Below are 7,129 nucleotides of genomic sequence, written 5' to 3' on the forward strand. Positions count from 1 at the left end.
GTCACAGAGTTTCGGTGGCGCCGCTACCTGCTATTGGCGAGTTGCGAGATCCTAGTGCCGCAGTTCATCCTCTGCTACGAACGAAGCAAGAGAAAGCGATAGTTTTGCATCTATGCGTTGTTGTCGTCTATATCTTAGCCTGGTGCCCCAGCATCGCCTGCATGCTCTTTGGCGCAGTCCGCGATCTCGGCGTCTCCAACCCCACGGCATACTCTGTCGTCTTATTCATGCGAAGACTAACAGCTGTCAACCGGTTTAGCCAGTTCGTCATCTTCTTGACGATGAGTCGTTCATTCCGCAAGGACTATTTTAAACTCTTCTCGGACCTTAAATCTTACTGTTTTTCTTGAAAAAAAAAACCCTGTAGATAATAAACTTCACCGTTTTAAGAAGTCGCTTAGAGATGTGCTGCAAGAAATTCGTCTTTGCATTCTCCTTTCACACAAGGTGGACAGTGTCATAGAAAAGTATGAAATCAAAACGGTATATGAAGCAAAACTCGAGGGATTGCAGAAAAAAAAAAAGAGACCAACCCCATAAGATCTGAATGATAATGCTGAAAAGTTCTTTTAGTGCATGACAACGATATGCTACACTCACTTTGATGAACTAAAGAGTTTTTATGATTGGTCATCTTCCCTTATGCTGTCGAGTTAAGTTTCATAATGATAATATGTTTGAGTTGACTTTCATCAAGTGACGTCACGAATAATTATTGTAGAGGTTAATCTCGTCAAAGTCAGACCTTGGAATAAGAAAGCAATGGAGTCTTAATGTTTCACATGACGTCACTAAATGATGATATTGATTGCAAACATAAACAAGAAACATATGGCGACATACGTCCCCACAATGAACTCCCCTTGACCTGTATAATTGACACAGCTAATCTTCATCTTTTTACGCGAAATGAAAAGTTAAAAAAAAAAGATGATTCTGTTTCAATAGTACAAGAAGTAATAATCATCTTAGCCACATGTTGGCTAATTTGCATGGATGGGTACAATGGTTATGACATATACCGGTTACCACAATTAGGTGAGAGCATGTACATAATTTAAAGTTTGATAAGTATTTTGTCACGCATAATCTTATGTTCAATCTGGATAGAGTGAAACGTTTGAGATTTTCTCTTTAGTCCGACAGCATTCTGATTTATTTATACCCTACTTAAAAAAAAAAAAAAAAACATTCGTCAGGTTATTGTGGCAGGATCATTTCTTTCATGAACCACCGTTGCCATATCACGCAGTTGCCGGTGATGTTCGCCATTCCGAAGGTTCGTTAATTCGAAAATGAAATTAATTCGTCGTTCCGAAGGTTCGTTATTCAGAAACACATGCACCGATTCTGTATACCTATAAGAGTCAATCCGAATATGAAATAGAGCTCGTTGATCAGAACGTTTGTGGCATTATTCCGAAGCCTCGTGATGCCGAAAAAAAGGTTTGTTAATCCGAAGTTTCGTTAATCTGAAAATGAGAGAAAGAAAATGTGTGTATACTAACGAACCTTTGAAATTATGAACCTTTTCTTTTCGGACTTACAAACCTTCGGAACAATAAACCTCATTTCATTTCGAATAACGAAACTTCGGAATAATCGAATACCTTCGGAAAAAACGAACTACAACTGTATAGTTACCAATTTAATGAGGGAACGAAGTTATGTCCTTGAGAATTTTAATAAGGGTTCAATTCGACGCAGTCATAATACGAACAAAATTGCACTCTTTGGCTCGCTCACGGTTTACGAAATCGCAAATACTTGAACTCTGATGAAAATTCTCAGTGAATTTTCATTTTGCACAGAAGAATACTCAAAAGTATTTGTGTATCACCATCAGTTTCTTTTGTTATTGACTAAATGAGCTCAGAAGTTTGGAAATCTGGAATTGCAGTTCCCATGTTATGCATGTGTATTATAAGCAGAATCATGAAAATGGTAATCAGTGTTATACAGTGTATGTTTGTTGTACACTTTTGCACAGGACCTCAGTATCATACCACCTGACATCGGCACGTAGTCACATGACTTCATTATTCTATGACTATTCATAATGTAATCACTAATTAAGTCGTTCATTTGTATCAAAGTTAACATGGAAAAGACTGGTGACATTTTGTTATAACAATTGTTTGCAAACGCGTCATGTATAGCACATTTTATACCCGATTGTGACGGGATAGTGACATTGCTCTTTGAGAGTAATGACCGTAAAAGGTTTGCCTTAATACGCATATAGATTGTTTCATCCAAGGACACTGTGAAATGGAACTTCGCTGAACCCGATGATGAGAAGTAGAACTGCCATCTGATGTTGCGATAGGCAGTTTGCAAGGTATACAAGAATTTGAACAGATGTTTGTCAGAATATCAACCTCCATTATCTTCTTTTGACTAAATCTTGAAAATAACTTCACTAACATGGCTAAGGAACAAACAAACAAACAAACCAAAAAAAAAAAAAAAACCAACCACAACAACATACGTATAGAAACCATATAGTTCAAATTCTAACAGGACTGCTTGGTATTGCGATGCATCAAAATGTTGTACAAACAACATCGCACGAAACGCGGTGGAGATAAAAGATTGTTTTTGTTATTATACTGCTTACTTATAAAGCACAAGGTAAGAAAAAAAAACTATGTCACTGGTCATGCTGGTATATGGTTTCATGTAGAACAGTGTACACTTGTATTTATTTCCCTGTTGCTCACTGTCTTGTGTATCTTGTGTAAGAAAAAAAACAACTATGTCACTGGTCATGCTGGTATATGGTTTCGGTAGATGTACACTTGTATTTATTTCCCTGTTGCTCACTGTCTTGTGTATCCCTAAGTAGGAAAGTATGTAGCTGTACATTATCTACTTTAGACTGTCAATTTGAATCTATAGAGTCCTGGGCCCTGTTTCATAAAGCTGTTCGTAAAGTTACGAACATCTTACGAGCGACTGGTGATCAGCTCTGATGTGCTATACTTATCAGAATTTCCATAATTCAGCACAAGAACTGATCACCAGTCGCTCGTAAGTTGTTCGTAACTTTACGAACAGCTTTATGAAACACCCCCTGGTGGTAAAAATCATGTAAAAGGGGAAAAGGTGGATTTCATTCAGCACGGACATCCTTCACATTGGTTTCAATTTGTTAGCCTTCTTTGTTTTCATTCTCATTATAGTAACTAACAATTCATAAAATCCGTATGAAATGAAGTATACGATGTTTAGACGTAATACTCACAAAAATGCATGTATTCATCCCATTACGTTGTAATTATTGAGATGTTCATCACCAGTATACGAGTACATGTACTGTAACCTAGTGCGTAATTCTTACTGCACTCCATCCGTGTACTGTAGTATTGTATAACCAATAAACGTGATAAGCGATAAGACGTCTGATTCGACTCTATAATCATGTCATTATCACTATATTCTTTGTTCATCAAAGATTAGTTGCGTGCATTGAAATCGATATTATACCTGTATACACATTATTCTCACTCTCTCCCCCCCCCCCCCTCTCTCTCTCCATCTCGCTCTCTCTCTCTCTCTCTCTCTATCTCTCAATATATATATATATGTGACCGTGCACCTCAAAACGAACATAAAGTCGCACACACTGATTTTGCGTGAGGACTGAAAATAAAAGTGAAATGGGTCAACCTAGCCAAACTTGACTTTTTCATATTTTCTAAGAGTGGGTCTTCTTTTACATTACCCTAAAATTTGGTATCATAAAACGGGCAGGAAAGTGTGTTTTTTAGCAGTTTATCTCGAACATTTTTGGTAGAATAGTGTGATTAGGTGTGTCTTTAGAATCCCTTTTTCATTTCTGAAAAACCTTGTCCACACTCTTCACTTTCAACTCTAATAACTTTTGAAAGGATAGTGCTACTGCTTTGAAAGTTGGCATTAATTATGGACAAAATGTGTTAACGAGGCATGTTTAATTTCAGTTTAATCTAATAATCCCTTCATTGTTGTTACTCTGGTGGTTTACTTCCTGTTTTTTGTCCCATTCATCGCACAGCCAGCACGGTTTGGTAAAGATTAAGCGCTTGAATAGACACTGTACTTCAGAGCCTCTGTTCTCAGTTCACACTTTTCCTGAATTTGTGCTTTCTTTCCAATATTTAGATCGGTTAGGAGAGTCCATTTGATTTGAGTTATCATTTTAAAGCTTAAAGTATAAATGTAGTATGTAATGTATACAGGCCCCATGTGATTATACTCTAAAAAATAAAAGGTAAATGGAACATTTTAAATGTTGTCACTCCAACTTTTTTGCAATCAACCTGACACTCGATATGGTAGTCATAATACTGCAATGGCAGGTCAACATTTTTGAATATAACATTTTGGATGTTAAATTTAAAGGGTGTGTACAGTTCTGGTCGAGGAGGATTTAGCTTTTTACGTTTTGCGAGATATTCAGAAACCACTCTATGAGATGTCAAAGAGCATGCAATTCTAAGGGGTATTAAAAGTTTGTTTGATGAAAATCGGTTTTGAAATGGCTGAGATATCCAAAAACAAGGTGAAACAAAGAGTTGTGGCTTGTCGCCTTTTATTATTATCACTTTTTTTAATATTGCAGCCATTTGAAAACTAATTTTCATCAAACAAACGTTGAATCCTTCTTAAAATTACATGTTCTTTCATACTCTCTAAAAAAAATCGAGTGAAAATTTTCACTCTAAAAAGAGTGAATACAAAAAAGAGTGAATTTCGAGTGAAATTGAAGTGAATTTTGAGTGAAAATGCTCATTTTCACTCATTTTGGAGTGACGTCAAGGATCACTCGAAGATTTTGGAGTGATCCCTGACGTCACTCCAAAATGAGTGAAAATGAACATTTTCACTCAAAATTCACTCCAATTTCACTCGAAATTCACTCTTTTTTGTATTCACTCTTTTAAGAGTGAATATTTTCACTCGATTTTTTTAGAGAGTATATATTTCAAAAGAGGTTTCTCATTATCTCACTTAAGAATGTTCATAACATGAATCCCCACCTCAACCAGTACTGTACAGTCCCTGTGACATTTTTTTTTTAACAAAGCTTGGAGGAGTGACAACATCTATAATGTTGATTTAGATTTCATTTTTTCGAAAGTACATGCAAACAATTATTATGTAAAACTTGATATACAGTGGCAGCGGGACGTTTTTTAGTCATAGTGGGAGATTTGTACTCGGTCGAGTGTGCGTTATGAATATGACATACTATACATGTATATAATTCCCTTCACAGCAGTCTATACTTTGCTTACTATTCGTTCATTTCTGGCCATTTTCTTTACAAGGACCAGTGGTCTTAAATACAGACACAAACATATAACACACGCACATTAAGACGCAAAAGATACACACACACACACACACACACACACACGCAAATCAAAACAAAGAAAAAGAGATAAATACTAGTGAGCAAATAAAGAAAACGTAACAGGTTATATAAATACTTACCAACAACAACAGACGAAGCTTGATTTTTTTTCTTCAAAATTTGATTTGTGGGCATAGTATTTTGGTTCCTAAATGACATCTTCACTCTCCTTGGGCCTTTTATTCTTCTTTTTCTCCCTAAAACTGGACCCCCCCCCCTTTTAAAAACGTGGCGCAGGCCACCGACTGCCTCTCCTTTTGTTTTTCTTTTATTCCTCATCATCGTCTTTCTTTCTTCATCTTCACCGTCTTCTCATTGTTCTTTCTTCAACGTCTTTTTTTCCCTCCTCCCTCTGCTACTATTTCTACTCGTTCTCATCCTGTTAATTTTACTCTGTATCTCCTTCTTTTTTCAGTCCGTATACATGACCGGCGGAACGGGGGGGGGGGGGGGGGGGGGGGGGGGGAACGGGGGGGGGGGGGACTCGGCCCCCTCCACTTTTTTGTTCCCGTACTATAGGAATACATAGGGTGCCACCACTTTGCACCCCCACTTTTTATTTTACCCCGGAAGTGAAGTGGCAGTAAAAAAAAAAAAGAGTAAAACCATAAAACCGTAAGCTTTGTGCCCGGTAATGCGCTCAACCCCCCTTTTTTATTTCTTCTTCTTCTTCTTCTTCTTCTTTCCAGCTGAAGAAACCCGGAAGTGTGATGAAAATGAAGACCCCCCTCCCCCTTTTTTTTTTTGCTTGTTAACTCATGAAACCCGGAAGTGCCCCCCACTTTAGAAAATGTGGTGCCGGCACGCGGTGGTTTATCTCCATTATTGCTTTATCCCCTCCTTTTTAGTTTCTTCTTCTCCAACGAATTCTTCTTCATCATCTTTAGATCCTCATCTATCTTCCTCCTCTCTTTGATCATTTTCGGTCACCTTCTTCATCATTCCATTCTTCTTGAAAGCAAGAGATTATTGAACATGGGGGGTGTGTGAGTTTTTCTTCGATTTGTCTCCCTCTGCAAATGAAATTTGTGAGATGGCAACGTACAGAATAATCAGCAATTGCGATCTTACAAATTTCATTTGTAGAGGGAGGCAATGAAATTGAAGAAAAACTCACACATCATATTTCTTCTTGTCCTCTTTCGTCAGCATAATCCAACTGGCATAATCTTCTTTTCTTTGTCCTCATTCTTACTTCTTCTTCCTCTCCTTCTTCTTTCAAAGTCTTCTTCAACGTCATTACCATCTCGTTCTTTGTAATTAACTTTCTCCATTTGAAAAGAAAAATCAAAACATTACATCGGGGTACGATTGGATTCCCTCCCCTAAATTTTCAACCGTGAAATATGGAGCGCAAATTCACTAACTAGTACCAACCAAAGACCAGCCAATAGAAACAGGATCATTGATTTGATTGGTCGGAAGTACCGTGGACTTTGAAACTGGGCCAGTCACGTCACAACTGGGCTCTGCATGCAAAGACCATGTACCAATCAGTGGCCCCACCCAAAGTGAAGAGATTTTTCTCCTCCCCATCAGATCCCCGGCCCACACACCGTACACACACATTAATTTGTATGCAGGTACCGGGTGAGATGGTGGCGCTACTTCTCGACCGCTAGCTCTTTGGCAGGTACTGTAGCTTTAATGCGCCATACAAGTGCACGTCGTACATGTATATATACACTGTGTACGTACATGAACATTTTGCTTAAATCATGTCGCGTA

The sequence above is a fragment of the Diadema antillarum genome, unplaced genomic scaffold, assembly GCF_040938485.1.
Source record: "Diadema antillarum isolate AM-2024a unplaced genomic scaffold, OU_Dant_1.0 seq00002299_RagTag, whole genome shotgun sequence".
Classification (NCBI taxonomy): Eukaryota; Metazoa; Echinodermata; class Echinoidea; order Diadematoida; family Diadematidae; genus Diadema; species Diadema antillarum.